Consider the following 22,028-nt stretch of genomic DNA (forward strand, 5'->3'; position numbering starts at 1 on the left):
CATCGTGTCCCCTTTCCTCCATACTGTATGGGCATCCCTCGCTAGGGACGGGAGACTGAACCTTTTCCACCATAAGAAATCTTCTTCCCCTTGAAATTTAGAGGCGCGCAGGGGCATGGCCCTGGGAGCATGTGCTCCCCTGACTCCGCCCACCGGCGCCACTCCCCAGACGGGAACGCACCACTTTCACCAGCGCTCCTGTGTTTGTCTGCAGCCTCGTAATTCCACGCGCTCTTCCCCGGATACTGTGTTTTGTCTTCTAATCTGTAATCAGGTACTCTGTTCTCTGGCGCCATGCTCCTCTGCGGCGAATGTCGACGTCCTTGGGCTTCAGCAGGTGTCCAGCCTGCGAGGGACTCTTCCCCACGTCCGACCGCCACGCTCTGTGCCTCTGCTGCCTTGACCCCGACCACGGCTGGGAAGGTTGTACCGCGTGTGACGCGCTTACACCGCAAGGTCTGAAAAACAGGTTAGCTCGGTGGAGGGACTCTTCAAGAAATCGCCTCCAGGTGACTTGAAGAACTTCATCAGATACAAGTCAAGGCCCAAGGTAGGGCCACTTTTTTCCATCGCACCCCGCAATGCGACTCCTTTCGTAGGAAATGTCAGAGTGGGAGGGACCGTTCAGGTTCTCACACCAGCACAGCTATCAAGGCTCATTCAGCTACCGCCCGCCAGGCCGAGGGTACGCTAGATCCTTCCGTAGACAGTGCTGAGGGACTGCAAGGTTCTTTTACCAGGTGTCCACCTGAGGGGCTATGCCCTACTACTGGACAAATGTCTGAGGGGTCGCCTGTATACAGCGCTACCGGCGACTATGCCCACCAGGCCTCATCCTGAGGTGCAGGGTAGGCCTCAAGCTCCACCGCTAAGAGTTCAGGAGGAGGTTGGGCCCAGCGAGCCAAGCACCACGACGCAGGCACATGTCATACAGTTTGACAAAATGGTTGCCGCGCCAGACAAGATGGCTGCTTGTCCGACACCACCCCCGTTTGGGGAGCAGGTAGGAGATAGTGTCCAGGTGGGACTGGTCTTCACCAGCTACGTCTCCTACAGCTTATCCTTCAGCGTCGCAGGGCAGATATCCCCCGCAACCAGCAAGAAAGAGTATGCGCAGGCCCCAGCAGCCACCCGCTACTCAGTCAATACCACCTGCCACCCCACCAGCCTGTGAGGACAGGTTTTTTAAGAAATTCCTCACGCTTATGAGGTCATTCCTCCTATGGCTCTGGTTCCTCAGGCCCCCGTGCAGCCACAGATGCTCACGCTGAGTCCTCCAATTCCAGCTTCCCTGCCTCCTACAGTTCAGGCGGTTCCACACCAGCCTTCAGCTCTGGTCTCCATACCTCAGCCCTCAGCGGCCAGCACCCCTCCTCAGGCGCCAGATCAGCCGGACACACTGGTGGACACCAATGAGGAGGAGGACCCCGACATGCCATCTTGAGCCAAGGCCTTCCATGAATGACTTGCAGGTTTGGCCGAATACTTGGGGTTTCCACAACCCGAGGTTGAACAACCGGAGGTGGGGGTAGTAGCTGAGGTCCTCACTTTATGGCCCGCGCCTAGAAGGGGATTCCGATGCAGAAGGACCTTGTTGCCTTAACCAAAAAGAGATGGCTTAAACCCCATTTGGCGTAGCCCACCAACAGGCGCCTCAACACCAAATACATGCAATTGGAGGGGGAAACACTGTTGTTTTTGGCTCACCCTCAGCCACGCTCCTCAGTAATTGCAGCCGCCTCCAACTACTCGAAGCCGCAGTCTTCCTCAGCCACCTTGTCCTCCGCGCTGCTAGGCAAGGAGGAGAAGATCTTAGAGGCGTATGGAGAGAAGGTCTATTCCAACGCTTCGCTGCACCTCCATCAGTCTAATGCAGACACCATGCTTGCAGCCGTTAACCAAAGGCTTTGGCAGTAAATAGCTGACTTCCAGCCAGAACATCCGGTACACAGTCAAGCACAGTCAAGCACGCTTCAAGGTGGGGCTGGCAGAATCAAAGATGGTGGCCCAAGACATCGGTGAGTCCACAGTGGCACATATCTACACCTCAGGCTGTGCCATCTGCATAGCCACGGACATGAGAAGAACTGCCTAGCTTCGGGCTACCAAGTTCAACCCGGACGTCCAGAAGCACATGTTGGATCTTCCATTCAAGGGTAGTGACGTCTTCATTCCACCACGGATGAGGAGCTGGATAAGAACAGTAGTTCCTCGACTGCGAAATCCTTATCCATCCCCACAAAGTCTACGCCCAAGACATGCAGTCAAACGCACCAGCGTTCTGACAAGGGGCCGGCCCTCGGTGGGTTCTGGGCTACCAAGAACGACAGTCCAGGCAGCCGGACTGATCTCCGAGTCAACACCGCCGCAAACAGCACAATGGCGGGGAATAAGGGCTTCTTTCAGTCCCCCTCCTCAGCCCCAGCCTCAGAGGGAAATAGGCATGACACTCCCCTCCGGGTCCATGTGTCTCCGGTGGGGCACAGGCTTGCCCTTCACGCACCGCATTGGCAAGTAAGGTTTGCGGACCCCTGGTTCCTATCAGTAGTGTCCTCGGGTTACCGCTTACCAGTACCTCCCTCCCTACCCACCCTCCTCTCTTCCACTCCCGCAGATTGGGACGACAACTCTGTTGGCGGAAATTCAATCTCTTGTACAGAGTCAGGCCAGTCTCCCAGCGGGGCTTGGGCTTCTATTCCAGAATTTTCACCATACAGAAGAACCACCATGCTGGCCTGAGAGTGTTGTTGGACCTTTGCACCCTGAACCGTTCCCTTCCACTTCAAAGGTTCAAGATGGTTACCCCAGTGCTTATTGCAGAGACGCTGTGCAAGGGAGACTGGATGTGGTCCCTGGATCTGAAGGACGCATACCTGCACGTCCCAATTTGGCAGCCCCATCGATCCTTCCTGAGGTTCAGGATCATGGGCTTTCGTTTCCAATACAAGGTCCTACCCTTTGGCCTCAATTCAGCCCGAGGGTCTTTACAAGGCTTATGAATGCAGTGGCAGCCCTTCCCAGGGCCCAAGGGAACCATGTCAATCCATAACTAGATGAGATTGTCAGGGAGAGATCACTGGAGGCGGTCCAGCACACCTCCTCCGCCCTCTTGAATAAGCTACACGAATTGGGATTCTCCATCAATCTCAAGAAGTCACAGCTGGAGCCGACGCAGAGCCTGGCTATCCTGGGACTCATCTGAGATACGAGAGCCGAGAGAGTTTTTCCCTCGGAAGACAAGATCACAGCCATTGAGAGGGCCACAAGCCATTTTCTCAGCAGAGAGGTGACCTCAGCTTGGTGGTACCAGCATCTCCTGGGTATCGCGCCAGCATTTCTTCTGGCAGTGCCTTACACAAGGCTTAAAATTAGGCGATTGCAGCTGCACTTCGCAGCCTCATGGAATCGGGAGTGGCGTTCCCAGGCAGAACTCAGCATTTTTTAAAATTATTTATTTATTTGGTTTAGTTGTTAAACACAACTTTTCAAATAATTAATTAACATCCTTTTAGAAAAAGTACATGCTTACAACATTCCAATGCATTATTACACATGATTCAATTTTGTTGCCATTAAATTAATAGAGGAATAAAACTTTAAGCACCAACATATTAAATATAAATACAAGATAGAATACAAAGTGGCATTACATTCAATAAGATTGTAGTTCCAAAATACAGATCACAGTTCATTAGTATATTTGTAGATCATCATTCTCATGAATTTTCAGGGCCAATAGGTACTTAACTGTCGCAATGTTCACAGATGACTCTTAAAAATCTTTGACCATAAAATGTCCTCCGTTAAAATCCTACAATCCTTAAAATTCTTAAAAAACACATCCGCTCTTATTTTGGCAAAATTTGGGCAGGCCACAAATAAATGCTTTAGGGTTTCATCTTGACTATTACTTTTGCAGAAATGACACGAGGCATCTGAATTTGGCATTTTTGAGTGGACAGCAGATTGCAGTTTGGTGGGCCATACATTTAACAGAAATCTTAAGAAAATGGTAGCATATTTAATATCAGGGAATTCTTTTAAATTTAAAGGAATTGTGTGCAGAGGCTTTATGGTAATTTCATGAATATTAAAACTAGAGTATGTCAGGCATTTGCTCCATGTACTACACCAGTCCCATAGTTTCCTTTTTGGCTTTATCTGGATTGCCAATCAAAGTTTGCAAGGAAATGTCTGCATTCTGCATGTATTGTTTGCAGTAAGTTTTTCATTCATGCAGTGGGCTTGTATTGTGGCCATTCAATACTGCAGGCAATAAAGATAGCAAGGTTTTAGTTTGACTAGAATCAGTATAACATTTCCTATAAAGGGTTAGTGCCTGCCATGCTACCCTTTTGGCGAGTGAGACTAGGTCCAGTTCGTACCGTAGGATGGCCATTGGTATGCTTTTCGGCAGCTCAAGAATTTATTTCCAGTACATTCCCTCGATGCAATTCCTGTTGGGGTGGTGGTGTGGTTGCTTGCATTGTGCAACGTAAGCGATTACTTGGACTACCTTTTATTTAAAGAAAATGATTACAGGAGTATGTGAAAACTTACCATATCTTTTTGGGATAAGTCTGGCTTGGTAGGTTAGTGTCTGGATTTTCTGTTTTATTTCTGTACGATAGGGTAAGTCCATGACGCTGTTACTAATGTTCTGGCCTAGATATTTATATTCTTTTACTAGAGAAAGTTGTGTTTTTTCAAGAACCCACGCCATGTTGCATTTTGGTTTCCTTGAAGTGGGCCATAGGATCCTAGTATTTGATTTCTTAGTGTTTATTTTTTTATTTATGTATTTGTATTTATATTTTGCATTTATTTGCAGCACACATAACACATAGGTATCTAGGCGCTAGTTTCATGGATTTTTTTGTGGAAGTGCATGTTATTTATAACGCGCTTTCTTTTTTTTTTCTTCAAGCGTGGATCTGGGATTCGAACCTGTGTGTTCAGCGTGGTCTTGCTTCCAAGACCTGCATGTTGCCACAGAGCTATCCTCTTGTCATTAATGTTGACCCACCAGGGTTTGATCCAATAAAATCAAGTAATCTGCATATAAAAGCCAAGATACATGTTTTTCCCTATTTTTGGTGAAAATGAGTGTGTCTGGCTAGAAACAAGGTTAATATCATTAATATGAAAATTAAACGTATTGAGGCTAAAATACATCCTTGTTTAAGACCAGAAAATGTTAAAATTGTGGCAGATAGCACACCGTTGCTCGTTAGCTTAATTTTAATGGATGTGTCTGAGTAAAATTGATAAGTTAGATTTAAAATATGAGGGACATTGTGCATGGATCAATTTCATCCATAGGAGCTCGCGAGAGACCGAAACAAAGGTCTGTTGTAAATCAATAACAGCTACGTAAATTGGCTTCTCTGTGTTAAAAGCTTAATTCTTGATCGTAGATAAAATCAGCAGGTTCAGGGAAGTCCTTATGCCCTTTACGAACCCTGACTGATGACGATCAAGTTGATTTGCTTCGTAAAAACCATTTTGTAAAATCTCTTAGGAGAACCTTGCAAACATTTTGCCCGGGATATCTAAGAGTGCTATTGTGCGATAATTCATTGGATCTGCTAGATTACCACTCTTAAAAATGGGAATTAAAATAGACTCTTTCCATGAACGGGGAATAAAACCAGTGTTTCGGACTCTATTAAAAATAATTTCAAGCATTGAGGCCCATTCATGTGGATACTTTTTTAAGATCAAGTTGGAAAGGCCATAAAGGCTTGGGGCTCGAGAGCTGCTTAACTTGTTGATGAGCTTGTCGATGAGCAACACAATGTCTGCATGGTCATATTGCACAAATGCTGAGTCAGTTTTCACAATTGGTGCTAGCTTGCTTTGTGATAATGGTCTTGTGAATAATGCTGTAAAGTGAGCAGCCCATTCCTGTTAACTAACTAAATTCAGCATAAGTGTCGCCGTAGCTGTTGATGTGTTTTCTTTAAGAAGTTTCCATTTTTGACTAGTCAATTTACTAGTGATTGCTGATATAATTTCTTCGCAAACTACTTGTTTTTGATTATATTGGATTTGTCGAAATAGATTTTTGTATCAAGAGCGAATAAGCGCCCTATCTTTATTTTGGCTAGTATTGGAGAACTGCCTCAATTCTCGGCGCTGCTCTGTTTTCAGCACTTGAATTGATGGATTAAAAGGAAAGCGATGCTCAAATATTGGAGGTGAGTGATACATGTTGTAGTCTCCTTGATTAACAACAAGGCGTCTACATAGTCCACTTTCTTCAATGCCAGTTGACCAGTGTCAAATGCTAAAAGAATCGTCTTCAATTTAGACAGTTGGGTTGGGGACCATCGTGTACGATTTCTGCCTGAGTTTAGCTCAAAATTTCCCCTGATTGCTGTAATTGCTTTTAGTGGTGTAGGCGACCATTTTACTTCCAATATATTGTGGTCACTTGCATCAGTTGGTATAATTGTGAAAGTTTGAACTTTATTTACAGCATTACTGCTAATAAAGGCATAATCTAAAATCTATGTGGATTTACCTCTGGTCCATGTGGGTGCTGCGGGTATGTCCCCCTCACTAGTACCATTCAACATTATAAAGTTTAGATTTTTCAGTAGAGATAACCATCTCTTAGCCCTCTCTGACACCAAACTCATGTCGCTATGTAGACTTCTCATATTTAAATCACCTGCTATTTAAATTGTTGATGACATCCCATCTAACATAATTAAATCCAAGATTTGTTCCATGTGCTTAAAACATTTCTGATCTAATATAGCAAATGGATTCCAGTATACATTTACTAAAGTTGTTTGTGGATGCAGTGGATGGTGAGCATCAGATGTTGTTAGTCTTGTTGACTGGATCCCTGAGTAAAGGGAGCTCCAGGGTGTCCAAGCCATCCCACTTCCCAATTTTACAGCAGCAAGTAATCCAGCAGCTGGGCGGCCTTTGCTTTTTTTTTTTTTTTTGTAGCCGATATCCAGGTAATTTGAAAATCGGGCCATAATGGCTGGCTCATTAGCCAGGTCCCTTGGAGCATCATTATGTCATATGAGGCCAAATTATTTTTGTTGGATTTCAGTAAATGTGAGAAGCCTCTTGTATTCCAAATTGTTCATAAATGTTTTTTTTTTTTTTTTTTTTTTTTTGGTGTTAATCTCTTTTTATTATTAAGTTTATTGAATTTTATAGAAAACATACAAGCAACAAACTTATCAGCATTGTAATCGTAGAACTCATTGCATAGAATCCACACCCCATATCCATCCCCAACCTTCATAGAATCTAAAAAGCAAAACAGGCCAACTTATTATCACATGTCATCCAAAAACCCACCCCACATATCATCAAACAATTTCAACTTTTTGTTCCTGCGAAGGATAACCTTCTCAATTCTGGCCACTTGCCTCAAGTCCTCCACCCATTCTGAACAGGTCGGTCTCTCATCACATTTCCATTTTCTCAAAAAAAAATTTTTGCAGAATTTGTAGCCCTAAAAAACCAGCATTTCTGTGGATAAGTGAGATCTTCCACTTTATCATCCTCACCCAAGATGATAGTGTTATAATCAAAATCCTCTTGCAGTAATAGAACCTCATTAATATTTTCAGTGACACTCCTCCAAAATGTCCTCAGTTCATAACAGTCCCAGATCAAGTGTTCAAAGGAGCCGACATCATGCTTACACCTCCAACAGGACTCTGAGTCAATCATCCCTCTCGCATAAAGTCTCTGGGGAGTCCAAAACACTCTATTGTTCATAAATGTTTGGCATAAGTAATTGTTTTCCTGCGAGATGACTTTCGAAAGCCACAACCATTTGGATTGTTTTTCTGGGACCGGGCTAGATTTAAAATGAACCTGCTGAGTTCACAGACCTTGCAGTCTAATATATTTGATTTTTAAAAGTTAAAAGGTCAATACTTTATCTTGTTTTTTGCTATTTCGGTTTGCGATCTGTGGACCATGGGTGTGAGCAGTGTCATGTTTATTGGATAATTTCCTGTTGTGCTCTATATCTGGAATTTCAAGGTCTTGTGAAACATGCTTATTTCGAACAAATGCTGCTTCCAACAGGTCACATTTTGCATGCCATGACAGATCCACAATACACTAGAAGTGTGTATATACCTAACCGTTTCAATATCATTTGATCAAATCTAATATAGGTTATCTATTGCTCTGAAGGCTGCCAACAGAGTATTGCAGTTCGGAAAAGGGTCATATGTGGTGCGATTCATCATTTTCAGGGTGAAAACCTTCGAGGCCCTAGTGGGCTTGGCTTAAGTTTTAATACTAGAGTCACTTGAATGGGCACCACTGGATACCATGGGCTTAGATGACTTCCATGTCCGCACATACTTAGACCCCTAGTGCTCTTGTTGCTTCTTACTCAATGGCATTCTCTGGAGCAAAAGAGTTCTTTTTTGCTCCATAGTTTGAAAACGAGGATATTCATCTTCTATTTCGAGGGGCACAAAAGTCCTACTAGTGATATCAGTGGCACAGGGATAATGAAGACTCAATCATTGGGTCTAGATGTGGCAAGGATGAAATTGAGAAGTTGGAAAATTCCATAAGTTCATCCTCCGCAATTTCTATCAGGTTTGCTATTGGAGACTGGCTGCATGCATTCAATAATCCAGTTCCACTTGGAAGTGCATTGGACTGTTGGTCTGGCACTGGTTTTGGACGAGTCAGTGCTTCCTCAAAGGGCTGGAGTAACATCAGCGGGTTAACCAGGTCACTAGTGTTATTCTTTTTAGGGTCCATTGATGCTGGGGTAATCAGACAGTTAATAAAGCTTTTAGTTTTTGGGTTAACTGATTTTTTTGATGTTACTTGATTTTAGTTTTTTCAAAATTTTGTTTTGTTTGAATAATATTATGTCTTTTTGTTTTCTTCTTCCATGGAACTGGCTGAAAGAAATCAGACTTGCGACGATTGCACTTCCTCTATCGCAGCCAAGGCCAAGTCTATACACTGTTGTTTGTTTTCAGCCAGCAAAGTTTGGGCAATTGAGCTATTGACCATTGTGGCGCTTTGAGTCACATTTATGACATCCCTCGATTCATTCAACAGAGGAATCTCCTCTACTTCAATTATCGACAATACAGCATTTGTATTCTGCATAGGAAGAGTGGTATTAATATTCAATGGATTTTGGCCCTTTGTATGGGATATACAATCAGATATTTCAGTGGCCACTCAATCAACTTTAGCAGATAGTACAGACAGTAGCGCATTATAGGTCTCAATATTTTTGGCCATACTCTCATGCAGTTTAACCAGGCCATACATACCGGTGATAATAGCTGAAATAACTGATTCATGTAATAAATGTGGTGGTTGTGAAAACTCAAATGATGGCCGCGGTGTTGGCTTGGCAAGAGGGAGAGGGAGCTGAAGATTAGGATGAAAAGGATGAATTCACTATAACTTGATTACCCATTTCAAGGTATAAAATTGGAGAATTAGAGTTTCATAAGGGTTTTACTAGCCAGATTGTCCATTTGTGTTTCTATTACAAGATTATCTCCCAGGGGCGGGGATTGCAAGTGGCTAGGGAGATAAAATTGTGGGTGTTTTAGCATGGAATGTGGCGTTTGCAACCAGCACAGCGCTTGCACAGCTTGAGAATATAATAATGGTATTGCTGAGGAGTCCAACACATGAATCTGTGGTGCTGGAGTATCCTGAACGCGCTCTATGGGCGCTGTTTCAGGGATTAGATATGTATCTTGCTCCTTGGTAAGTGGGCTGAGGTAGCACAAGCCAGCATGGCAGAGTCAGATACTGGCTGTGAGATGCTTAAATTCGTAACTGTTCCGGGCTCGGCATTTAATAAGGCACTCTCACGTGACTGGCATCGGTGTATTACGGAATGTTCTGGCCGCTGTAAGGTCTTTAGCGGATTAATGGCAGTCATGGGTGTGCGACAAAACTGATGAATATCGAGACCAGCTGACTTAGAGCGCATGGATTTTGAGCACAGTTGTTTCATGCAAGACTTTTTACTTTGCACAACATTACCTTTGCTGAAGGGCGTAGAGATGGAAAGATGAACTGTACAAGGGACCCTGGCTGGATTCCGTGGCATGTCAGTCATCAAAGTAGAGGCAGCCATATTTTAGTGTACTTAATTTGGGGTATGAACACCACAAAGTATCGGGCACAACACAATTGAGGTGAAACCCAGCAAACAATAAGAGTGTGTGCACTCGGCACCACTGTACCGCGGAACAGCACTCACTCGAATGCGCACACGTGAATGCGTGCGCCACCTTACTAATAAGCACGTTGGAGAAAAGGGGCATGTCTTGACCTCTACATTAAAAAGAAAAATGCTTTTTAAAGTCCAATAGTGTAAAGTTGTTGGTGGTTAAAGTTCATAGTGATCAGATCACGTGTATACCGTGAGCTTGTAGCTTCCTTTTTGCAGATTGTAAAGTGATGTGGAGCAATGTCAATTTCACATCAAAGCAATGCAGGCAGTGAGGCAGGACACGAAACAGCACTCGCTGAGAAGCACTCACTTGTCAGCATTCCTCCGGACCGGGTCTGGTGGAGCACGGACTGCAATCTGAGGATGGGCAGACCATTCCAACAACCAGTCCCGCAAGTTACCATCACCACAGACTCTTCCTTGGAGGGCGGGGGAGCAACCCTCGACAACCACAGCGTCCACAGTGTTTGGTTTCCTCAGGAACCGTAGGCCCATATCAATCCAACCGCTCATCAGTGGCAAAATGATCCTCATTCAGATGAACAACTCCGCCAGCATGCATTACATCAACAAGCAGGGCGGCACCAGGTCTCCTCCTCTGTGCACACTGGCGGTCAGCATGTGGGAATGGGCTCTGGCAAACGACATACACTTGGCGGCAATACACCTCCCGAGTCGAACCTGGAGGAGGACAGGCTCAGCAGGTTGGGTGCGGACAATTACGAATGGCAATTGAACGATCAGGTCCTTCAGGGGATCTTCAACAGATGGGGGTCATCCACAGGTGGACCTCTTCGCCACATGGTACAACAGGAAGTGCCCTCAGTTCGCATCCTGGCAGTGACAGGGTCCCGGCTCTCTGGGAGATGTTACAGATACAATGGAACAGCATGAACGCATATACGTTCCCTCCCACTGCCCTGGTACACAAAGTGATCTGCAAGATAAGGGAGTCCCGGCACCTTGGCATCATTCTGGTAGCTCCTTGGTGGCTGGTGAGGCCATGGTTCTCTGAGCTGCACAGCTTGGCAGACCAACCTCCGATGCACCTTCCACTGGGCCCAGCTAATCTACCGTCACAGCAGGGGGGCATGGTCATTCACCCCCCCATGCAGAAGTTAGCGCTTGCAGCATGATTCCTGAACAGATCGCATTAAAGCATCTGCGTATTTCACAGGCTAACTTAGACATCATACAGGGTGCCAGGAGCAATGCTACCAGGACCCAGTACATAAGCAAGTGGACTAGGTTTTGCCACTTGGCAAAGTCCAAGGAGGTCGATCCTCTCACATGCTCATTGGACGATGTACTATCCTTCTTGGCACACACCTCGCACACTCAGGAGTGCAAATAGACACATGCTGCACCAATTTGGCAGCCATCGAAGCCTACCGAATTCGGAGGAGGACGTTTTTTCATCCTCCAACCCAGTGGTTGAAAGGCATTTGGCGGGCCACACCAGGCTCTACCCACCTATGACTGTGTGGGACCTTAATGTAGTGTTTGGCGCACAAACCTTTTGAGCCAGTGGCATCTGCTGACATCAGGCTGTTAACCATCAAGACCGCTCTCTTGGTGGGTCTTGCGTCTGCATGCAGGGTCAGCGAAATTCAGGCACTAGTCGCTTCAGAACCTTACACTACCTTTCAGAGAGACAAGGTGGTCCTTAGAACGCATCCTGTGTTCTTGCCTAAAGTAGTCACTTTGTTCCATCTGAGTGAGGAGGAAGTGTTACCTACTTTCTTCGCGGACCCTAAGGACGATGCTCGGAGGGTTTTGCACTGTCTGGATGTCAGGCACGCGCTGAAATTCTATCTGGACAGGACCAAGAGCTTCCGCACATCGGAGGCTCTATTCACCTTCGGGGGATCAAGGCCAGGAAATCGGGTATCTAAGGCCTCTATAGCAAGGTGGATGGTTTCAGCCATCAAGGAGGTCTATGAGGGGCAGCACAAACTTCTTCCGGCAAACATGCATGCATATGCTGTCCGAGCCAAGGCCACAGCAGTCGCGTTTCAGAGGCACGTTCCGTGGCAGGTCATCAGCAGAGCGACCATGTGGGCCACCTATTCAGCCTTCTGCAAACGCTACTGTTTGGATGCCGGCTCCAAGTCAGATGCAGCATTTGGACAGGCATTACTAATGAACTTGTTTTCTTAAGGATGGTCACCTCTCCACCCTGGGGCTACATTCAGTTGTTATTGCCCATACTGTATGGAGGAAAGGGAATGGGACGTAGGAGTAAGTACAAGTTACTCACTTTAGTGACTAACGTACTCCTAGTCCATAGTCCCCTTTCCTCCATCCGTCCCACTATCCCCCCTAACAAAACTGGTGTCATTAGGCAATGCTGATATTGTTGACATGTCAATCAGGACTGAGGAGTGGCGCCGGTAGGCAGAGTCAGGGGAGCGTATGCTCCCAGGGCTGCGCCCTCACACATTTCTAAATTTAAAGGGGAAGATGATTTTTTTCTGGTGAAAAAGGTTTGTCCTCCGTCCTTAGCGAGGGACGGCCATACAGTATAGAGGAAAGGGGACTATGGACTAGGAGTACGTTAGTCACTATGGTGAGTACTTTTTAATATTTAAATAAATATCTACTGTCCTTGAAAAATAGGGAAGGTCAAATTGTCTTGGGTGCTGACTTCAGTGAACCCCTTGAACCATCTTTGGACATCTTTTCTAGGTACTTAAGGTAGGGCCAATGGTAAAACTGACAACTTCTCGCACTTATGGGAAAATGTGACCTGTAGACTGTTTGAGAATGCAGAGCTGAAAGGTGAGAGTATACCTTCCTGTCCTCTGCTCATGGTACATTCTTAGATTGATGATTTACCCCATCCATATAGAATTGAATCCTAGGGTGACTGTTGTTGGCATCAATAATATTGTGCAACTAACGATGCCAATGCCAAATGAATAGAAAATTATAGCTGGAGACTGAATGTCACTTTCATAGGACTCAGACTAAACAAGAAATGTAGCTCTCCGGGCCTGAAATGTTGCGACTGTTAGTGTTTAAATAGTGAAGAATGCCCTGAAATCCTACACAGGAGGACATCTGATAGGTACAGGGGTTTCCAGGAAAAGTAAATGGGAATCACAGCTCAACTCTCTTGGGACAAACCTTAAGGCTTTAGAGAAAAGCATATCTTAACTCTATTTAATAAGGGAGTGACACTTGGAGGGGAGGGTGGGGGGGACGCTGACGAGGTTCAGAGTGAAGATTCATAAACATCACTGAGAGAGAGTTTTCATGTTGCGCAAAATTTGCTGATCTTACTGGGAATGTGGGGAAAAGACAAGCAAGTGGTTGACTGATAGGATTAAAAATCCTGAGGCCATGTACACAATAGTCTTGATGAGGGACACAACGTGAAGGTGGACTTGAAGAATATTAATGATGCATTCTTGTAATACACACATTCATAAAGTTCATTATTGTATTTTCCTACCCCGGAATACATGAGCACTCCTTGGGGCTTTGGCTTTACATTTTGTCAGACGGGTGAAGAGGGGTGAGGGACGGCCCAACTATCCAAAGACATTTGACGGGAATAATTCAGGTGAATGTTTTTCACATGCCTAAATGTCTCAAAGCTCCAGGGTTGGATGTGCTCTGAGGAGATTTGTGCGGCATTCAAAGAAGTTCTAACTGGGCTCCTCTAGCAACTATTGAACATTTTTATCTGTATCTTTGCAAGCCATCATCTGGAGAGTCTGCCCTAACCAGACTGTAGGTTTCTCAGGATTCAGTTCAGCTGTAATGGGTATCGCCCCCCACTCACCCCATCAGAGTCCTTTTCAGGCAGAATGTTGTATCATAACTCCTGCCAAGGGTCTCAAGTGTCACTCTTTAGGGAATCCTTCGCCCTTCTCCTTTAACTTCTTTTGTAGTTCTTCCGGACTCATTGACTCGGCCCTTGGGATTGGCTGGTAGGGTCTGTGTTTGCAACGGGGCTTTTGATTTGCCTCAGTATTGATTCCTCCAGCAGATTTTGAAATCCATTTATTTGGGTCTCTTTATATGGTACAGTGAGGGGATGTCTCTCATCCATCCATCCATCCATGCTGCACCATTATATGTAGGTCGTAATGTTTCTGCCACCCTAAAATTGTTCTGGCTCCTGTTCGGGCATCTGGTCCTGATCCTCCAATCACTAGAAAGTAATCTTCAGCATCTCATGTCTTCTCCACCCAATATTAGGGTTCAATGTTGCTGTGCGGCTTACATTGTGAGTTTCAGAACGACTTTTTTCCCTCTTTGCAAATTTTGTTAGTTTGTAAAAGTTATGGTGGTCAGACAGGGCTGGCTTGCCCTGCGCACTGAAGATTAGTGCGCAGGCGGGTTGCCAAAGATGGATGCTCAGCAACCTCTTTCTGTGGTAAACATTATAAAGATGAATATCCTCCCAAAATTACTGTGCATCATTGGGTATTCCCCATTCAGAGCCTTGAAAAAGGGTGGATGTCGAAGTGTGGGGCTTCACGGTTAGACATGTCGAAAAGAGATAGTGTGGCAGCATCGCCCCTGTCTGCACGCTTTTGCATTGGAAGTAAATAACTTGTAATACATTCCACGAACCACTAGATAGCAGCCTATGCAAAGCATGGACTCAAAACGGATAAAAGCCACAAAGGCCATTACTAAGTATCATCTTATATATTATACACACAAGCCCTACCTATGGAAAAAGCATCTGCTGGTCACAAGACTGTTAACGCCACACAATGCAAAACAGAGCTGCTCTGGTAGTAGCACAGAGAAATCTGGGTAGACTTCAAAGAATGATTGGTCGCAAACGTTGAGCACTCATGTGCCTACTGTGAGAAACCCAGGGGTATTCTCACTCATAGACCCCTTGAATCATCTGTGCAGTTGGCCAGGTAAAGGCCATCTCTCTTGGATTCTGACCATGCGGTTGGAGAAGCGATGGAGGATCACCTGGGCGAAGTGTCCTTAGGTATTGAAAGCGGGGTGCCCTTGGGTGAGACATGGTATTCCCCCTTTTTCCTATTTGTAACCTACCCAACCTTTCACCCATTTTCCTAGGCTCTTATGAGCCAGTTCCCCTCATATCTCCCCATTTAACACTTGACAGTACTGGGACGAAGAAGAGGCAACTAAGAAAAATGAGGACCACACTCTTTCACTACTCTGGTACTGGGACAAGGAAGATGCCTGCTGAGAGCTGCAAAGGTCAGGCATGTCCAGTTGATTGTGGTCAGGCAGGGCTGATTGAACATCCACACCTGCAGCCTGTCAAGGGGCTGCAGGAGTTTGAAAGGAGGCTAGCCCAGCAGCATGAGACATCAGGGAAAGCTGTGCATGGAGGAACAGGAACAGCAGCAGGAAGGTGGGTGCAAGCGTATAATGGGAGCTGATGCTCTGTGGAGCACATCGAACATTAAGAAGGGAGCCATGACAAGAGGCTGTCCCTTTTATGTTTGTTGAAGATGCTAGTTTACCTGTGTTGAGACGTCGACACAGGAGTGTCTGAGTGCCAGGAGTTGGGCCCATGATGTGAGTAGCAAAAGGCTATATGATCCTGGCTGCTGTGAAGTCCCTGAATGCGACCTGTGAGTTTCAATCCATTAAGAAACCCAGTACGCAAAAGTTTCAACTTTTTTGTTCAAGAAATACTTTGTATTGGAGTGGTCGCATATTTGAGGAAACACATTCTCGAAGGTCTCTGTTTTAATCCATTGTCTAATACTGATTGATTGCGAATACTGTGTATCCAAGTGGTCGTGTGTAGGAGAACTTCTAATACTCAAAATGTGTTTGGTTGGTCCTATATAGTTTTAGGTATGTACTTAATTATCAAGGTTTCAGAAAAACTTTTTCTCAATTCAAAACGGCTGACATTTTGTTCTGTATTACAACTGTATCTTAGTCATTAATTGATTGACAATACACTTCCTTTGAATCAAGAAAATATATTTAGTTATTATCAAATGTATTTTTACACGAATACACATTTTTTGGATTATAACCTTGTAGTGCATTTGCAATTAATTTTTAACATTTTCTTATTAAAACCATAATTATTTATTCAAAATAGAAAAACGTATTTATCAAGTTAAATGTTCTGTTTCACTTTCATTGATACTCACACTATTGATCACATTCATACCTATTGACCCAACATGTTTCATTCCTCCTTTCACTTTTCTAAAACAAATATACAGGAAATTCATCAGGGGTATGTAAGAGAAAACATGTTTTCGAAAATCTCTGACATAAGTACATTTTGTTTGAAGTGAATTAAAGGAAATACTATACCGCCGGTTGAATGAAAATCCTAACAAGTGCAACCCATGCCAATTGAATATCTAATTGAATATAGACCAGATTTTCTAGCATACCAAACTGACGGAATATCTTAACAAGTAAAACTTGGCAATTGAACACCGAAAATAATACAAATAAGGTTTTTCGAATAGCAAAATGAATGAAAATCTCAAAACAAGTGCAACTCATGCTAATTGAATACCAAATTGAGTTTCAACCATGTTTCTTGAATACTGAACTACGTGAAAACCTTAACAAATGGAACCTTTCCCTATTAAATATTGAATTGAGTAGAATTCTTTTTTTTTTTTTAACACCAAAAGGAGTGAAAATCTAACAATAGAGCAGAACTGTTACATCCTAAACACAGGAGGGGAATGGAACTTCAAATCTGAATAAAGCTGTTAAAATGCAGCATATTAAACAAATGATACTTTACACCCAAGTGAAACCAATATGTGATCTCTTCTAAAGTGAATGGAACTTTAAATCTAACTAAAGCTTAAAGAACTATTTCCACTGAGTTGTAATATACACATGGAAAACCCATCATAAAAAGAGGGTACCAAAAGTGACCAAAGACTTGAAAAAGACAAAGGATATCTTTGGTGCTGCTGAAGTTAAGTCTTGGGGAAGTGAACCCTTAGATTTGAGACATGTTTTAACTTAATGCTGGAGTCTCAAGGGGTTTTTTTGTGTTTGTAATTATAGTACTTGGAACTTGGGGGAGGGAACCGCAAGTTTTGATTGAAATGGTATCATCCAGAACTCAAGAGACGGCGACATTGAGACTTTTTCTTGGAACTGTTTTATACTTGGGGAAGGGAGCTGAAAGGAAACCGAGAGCCGGAAGAGGCTCAGAACTTTGTTGTACACGGTTTCCTTTGGTTGCTGACATCCCTACACTTTGTATAGATTAGCTGTGAGGGCAAGCATACGTTTTGGACAGAGATGGATTCTCCAGTTTAACTCTTTGTCTCAGACTTTCCTTCGTTTTATGTAGGTAGGGAAATACCACTTTAGCATAGGGAAACTTAGGCTTTGATCCATCCTGAAATAAAGGCAAAATAAAAGCTTTTGTTTGAACTTGAAGTTTGTTGTCTGTGTCGTATTTCATTTTGCTTTCACACTACACAAAAGAGAAAACTCGAAGCCTTTCAATGACTGAAGCTGGCGGGGCTAAATCGTGTTCACCTAAAGGTAGTACATCTAAAGAAAACGGGGACTCCGAGCAAAACAGGAGATTTCCAATACAGGGGCACGACTTCTGCTATAAGTACAGTCAGTCATCAACACAGTATGTATGACCTACAGATGGAGCCTTGAATTATGCGCTCTAGTAGCCAGGATTTTGCCTGCATGACATCTCAGCACCAACAGCGCTGTTGATGGGGAATGCGCCTAATGACAAGAGGGGCTGCTTCTTCCACTTGTGACTCCAGCTTGAATGTCTCCGTCTAGCTTCTCCAGTTGGAGGAAGATCAATCTAATTTGCCCACTCATGGTAAGCGACTCACCAGAGACAAGTGGGTAATAACTGCAATAAGGGAGGGACACTGTGTGGAGTATTTGTAGGAAATCCACACAACTTCTAACTTGCAGAACAGAAACATGCCCAAAGTACAACATCTGCTACTGCAGGACATAGTGCAATCTCTTCTGCAGAAGGGACCCATTGAACCAGTCCCAAAAGGACAGGAAAGCACAGGTATGCATCCTCTTTATTTCCTAGTCCCTAAAAAAGACAAAACACAAAGGCCAGTGCTAGATGTGCACCCCTATACGATTGTCAAACAGCAGAAACTCAGAATGATCATTTTGCAAGAGGTAATTCCACTTTTTTTAAATGGGCGTCCTATATGGCAACACTGGACCTGAAAGTGCATGCGAGAGTCACCTCATCAACACTGAAAACACCACATCCATGTTTTACATAAACAGAGAGGAACACTCTCAAAAATACTGTCATTTCTCGCCTAGCAGATATGGCAATGGTGCACATACAAACAACTTTACATTCAGATACAACACATGCCAGGAGTGCACAGTTGCCTTGCAAGCAGAGTAAGCAAAGTGTTCATTCAGGAACACGAATGGGATCTCCACACAGTCTTACTCAGATTTTTGAAGCATGGTTTATCCAGAAATAGACGTTTTTATTTTATTTATTTTATTTATGGGTTTGTACTGCGCCGCAGCCCGCAGGCATCAGAACGTCCAGAAAGACAGACATTTTACACATAAGACGAGACAAGAATAAACTCAATTAAAGGTGCTGGAGTACTCTCTATTCATTTAAAAAGGTATATTTTCTGCTGTTTTCTGAATCTGTTGTGGTTTCTTTAGATTCTTAGCTCGAAAAGGAAGGTTATTCCAATGTTGTGCTACTCTTACTGGGAAAGTTATGCCCATTCCATTTCAACGTTTGAAAGGCAGGCACTTGATCTGAGCCTGTGCGTCAGATCTAAGGGATCTTAAGGGTACATATTGGATGATCCTCTCTTTAAGATCGATTCGGGCCTGTCTGAACAAGCATTTATGTGTCAAGCTCTTGGAGGAGACCCTATCTCTGACGGCGAGCCAGTGCAGGCCCATTCTCTCTTTGGTGATATGGTCTCTCCTTTTTTTCCTTTTTATTATTCTTACCGCGTTGTATTGGATAAGCTGACAGTCAGGCATCTTTGGCTTACACCCAACAACAGCACATTTCCATAATCCAATCTTGATAGGATTGTTGCTCTGGCTATATTAGCACTGTTTTACTAATTTAACTAGTGTCGGAGTTCCTTCAGTAACCGGAGATAATGCTGGCAGTTTCTGTGTAGTTATGTGATCTGTGACTCTGCTCCCATAGAGGCTTCTCAGTATAGGCCAAGTGTTTTTACTTTCTCACTGACAGTGATGACTGCGTCCTTGATAGTAAAGGACTTCAACTCCAGACTGAGTTTGGCTCGAGCTTGATCCGAGCCAAAAATCATCAGCTCAGTCTTTCTCCTGTTGAGGCACATCCAATGTTGTGCCATCCATGTTTCAAAGACTCTGGATGTGGCTTCCACTTTGGCGCTGTCTTTGATGTAATATGCTCTGATGTTATCAAGCACTATGCAGAGACACCACCGATATAGGTTGAACAAGAGTTGAGAAAGACAGGCGCCCATCGATCAGATTTTCTGCAGAGAAGCTGTCCCCCCAGTGGATTTTTCACTTCCTTCCAGAGACAAAGGACATTGTCCATCTAACTGCTTCTAAGGAGCATTTTGCTGTGTTTTCCAAGGCCCACTGGAGCTGTTTGTGGTCTAACAGATCAAATGCTGCGCTCAGGTCGAGCAAAACCAGGAGACCTGTTTTTCCTCGGTCGGTGATGCTCAACATGTGAGTCTGCAGGTCCAGCATTGCAGTCTGTGTACTATGGGCTGTTCTGAAACCCGATTGCTGCTTATGTAAGATGTCTTAGTCTTCAATGAATTTTTGAAATTGGGTCGTGGCTACCTTGTCCAAACTTTTCAAAAGAAAATTGCAATTTGTTATGGAACATATGTTGCTTGGGTCTTTCGGGTCTTGCCCTGGTTTCTGATAGTGATAGTTTTCAACACCTCCGTATTTGTCCTTCTAGAAATGAGGAGTTGACCATCCTTGTAAAAAGGGGTGCGAAGATTTCCTTATTTTCTATAATTGTTAGAAGGGACAATATTCTCGGCACATGAGGTGGGTTTCATGATTGTTACTCATTTTAACATCTCACCCGTGCTTATAGGTTGGAATTTGAATTTGTCTTGCTCACTCAGGGGTTACATCCTAGGTGTATAGGTGTAGAAAGTTGCTCCTGTAGTGTAGCGTGTGCTCCTTGAATGCTTTCTCTAGCTTTTTTGATTTTATTTATGAAAGCCTCCTGTACTTTATTGCAGTCTTCCTGTGAGGATGTGACTTGTGGAGTGAGTACTTTAGTTTTTTCAATTGATTTTAATTTTAATATTTCAAAGAGTTTACTAACAGAGTTTGATGCCTCTGAGATTTGTTCATTGAAGACGTTCTTTTTGGTTTCTTTAGTGCAGTTTTTGTAGTGTTTTCTGTTTCCTTCCAGTTATCCTTATTGATTTGTGATGGTGATTTCTGCCATATCGCCGCTTTCCTTCTTTTTTTCAGCTCCACTAGTTTAGTATTAAACCACTTTTGGTGATTTTTATTGTCTCTGACCAACTTGTTCTTAATGGGTGCTACTCTATCAATGAGTTTGTGAAAGTGAGTGTTCTACTTCGCTACTATCTCATCACATGTATCCTCCATTGTTATTTCCTTCATAATGGCTTTAAGGCACATCTCTAGGTGTGCGGTGGTCATTTTCTTGTAGTTCCTGGTTTGGATTTTTTATGCGTGTTGTCATTTTTCAATTGAGCATTTTTTACGATCAGCAAAAAATATATTTTAAAGTTGTCTGTCCAAATGCAGGGGGTCGTATTTCGCACGCGTGCCTCTAGGTTATGGGTAATTAACCAGTCTAGTTGGTTGCCACTAGTGATTGTCGGTTCTCAGTTCAGGACTAAGAAGTCAATGTTGTTTAATGCCTTTTCCAGGTCCATTGCTTCCTTATCCTTTGTGACAGGAACAAACGCAGAATGCTCTACCTTTGCATCCAGGTACTCTGGGGTTCCTAGGCAGAGCACTATGGATGAACTGGTCAGGAATATTTGCATACACTTATGCCTTCAATGCCTGTGCTTCACACAATCATTAACAAGCTTATTCAGGAGAGCTTAACTCTGGTTGTAATTGCTCCATCGAGGGCAAGGCAAAGGTGGTATTCACACCTCTTATGCCTTTCAGTGTGTCACAATGCCCGTCTGGTTGCAATTTAAATACAGTCCTTGATAGGCTAATGGGACTGCCATTTGAACCCATTCACGAGGCATCGCTTAAGCATCTCATGTAGAATGTAGCTTTCCTTATTGATGTAGCTACTATCAGAAGGGTAAGCAAGCTCCGGCCCCTGGATGTGGATAAACCTTTTGTCACAATGCACAAAAACAAAGTGGTGTTAAGTGCTCTTCCACGATTTTCACCGAAGTTCATTTCACAATGTCATTTTAGTCTATTCTAGTGATTTTTTTCAGAATTCACACGACAGGGGTGAAAAAGCATTGCACGGACTTGATACATGCAGGGCAGCCATTTTCCATCTAAGCAAGACAAATGCACTCAGTAAAACAAGTCAATACTTTGCGTCGTTTGCAACGGAGCGTGAGAGGCCCAGTGACCAAAGGCACCTTAGCTAGGTGGTTTGTCCGCGGCATTCAGTTCTGCTATACATTGGCTAATAAACCTCCCACTTTCACAATGTAAGGGTGCAATATTAAGGCTTGAATACCATGTTGGAATGTTTCTGGGTATAAACCTTTATTAAATCGGAAAAGGTTGGAGAAACACCTCTCTATCCCTAAAGCCAAGAGGGGGTTCCCTACCTCAAAGAAAACAAGTGCAATTGTCAGGAAGTCAGAAAAGAGTCTGTGTACAAAAACCT

General features: G+C 43.9%; 1 protein-coding gene across 4 annotated transcripts in view; it reads left to right on the forward strand.

The window, feature by feature from the left end:
• The window catches only part of JAK2 (Janus kinase 2), a 1,999,562-nt gene that overhangs the window by 1,588,859 nt on the left and 388,675 nt on the right, over positions 1-22,028 (forward strand). The window lies entirely within an intron of this gene.

This window comes from Ambystoma mexicanum, chromosome 6p (assembly GCF_040938575.1).
Source record: "Ambystoma mexicanum isolate Mex_15411 chromosome 6p, UKY_AmexF1_1, whole genome shotgun sequence".
Classification (NCBI taxonomy): domain Eukaryota; kingdom Metazoa; phylum Chordata; class Amphibia; order Caudata; family Ambystomatidae; genus Ambystoma; species Ambystoma mexicanum.